This window comes from Etheostoma spectabile, unplaced genomic scaffold, assembly GCF_008692095.1.
Source record: "Etheostoma spectabile isolate EspeVRDwgs_2016 unplaced genomic scaffold, UIUC_Espe_1.0 scaffold00001302, whole genome shotgun sequence".
NCBI classification, from domain to species: Eukaryota; Metazoa; Chordata; class Actinopteri; order Perciformes; family Percidae; genus Etheostoma; species Etheostoma spectabile.
The window spans coordinates 27780-28483 of NW_022602726.1; positions in this window are offsets into that span (position 1 = coordinate 27780).

Genomic DNA, 704 nt, shown 5'->3' on the forward strand with positions numbered 1-704 from the left:
ACCGGGGCCTGTCTGAGGAGAAATCACCTGATTCTGGGGGAATACTGGGGAAATACTGAAGGACTTCTACGCTGCTACAGCACAGAGGACTGGGGTGGAAAGATGGGAATTGTCACTCCATAAAGTGAAAGGATGTCATATTTTTCTAGAGAATCAGGTAAAGGCTTGAATGCCAAAATTATGAGAAATTAGAGATTTGCAGGAGGGAGATGTTAGGGGGATTGGACAGTTAATTTCCTCTTCCCACCCTTTCTGAGACGTAAGTGAGCATTGAGCAGTGACGTTTCCAGATGCAGGCTAAGTGAACCACCTGTAGTCTACAGTATTTTATTTTTCTTCTGAAGTGTAAAGCACACAATTTCAGCTCTCGAGGATGAATCGTTTGTCTGAATTCAACAAAAAAGGGGGGGGAAAGTGTTCCGTTTATGTTCAAGTCAAATGCAGTCGACAAGATGGAAGCGTATAACAATGTGGTCATTATTTTTGGTTCCTGGTATTATTGGGGTTGAAAGCTGCAGTACTCTTCAAAACTGTACATGCCTTACTACAGCACATTCAGTATTCCTACATGAAAAAACCATGTCTGATACACCTGAAAATAAAGCAGTGGCTCATCCCAGTTTTTTTATTTTTATAATTGTTTCATAATAATGAAAATGATGCCATCATCGTGGCAAACCTAGTGTACAGCCTAGAGCATGTTT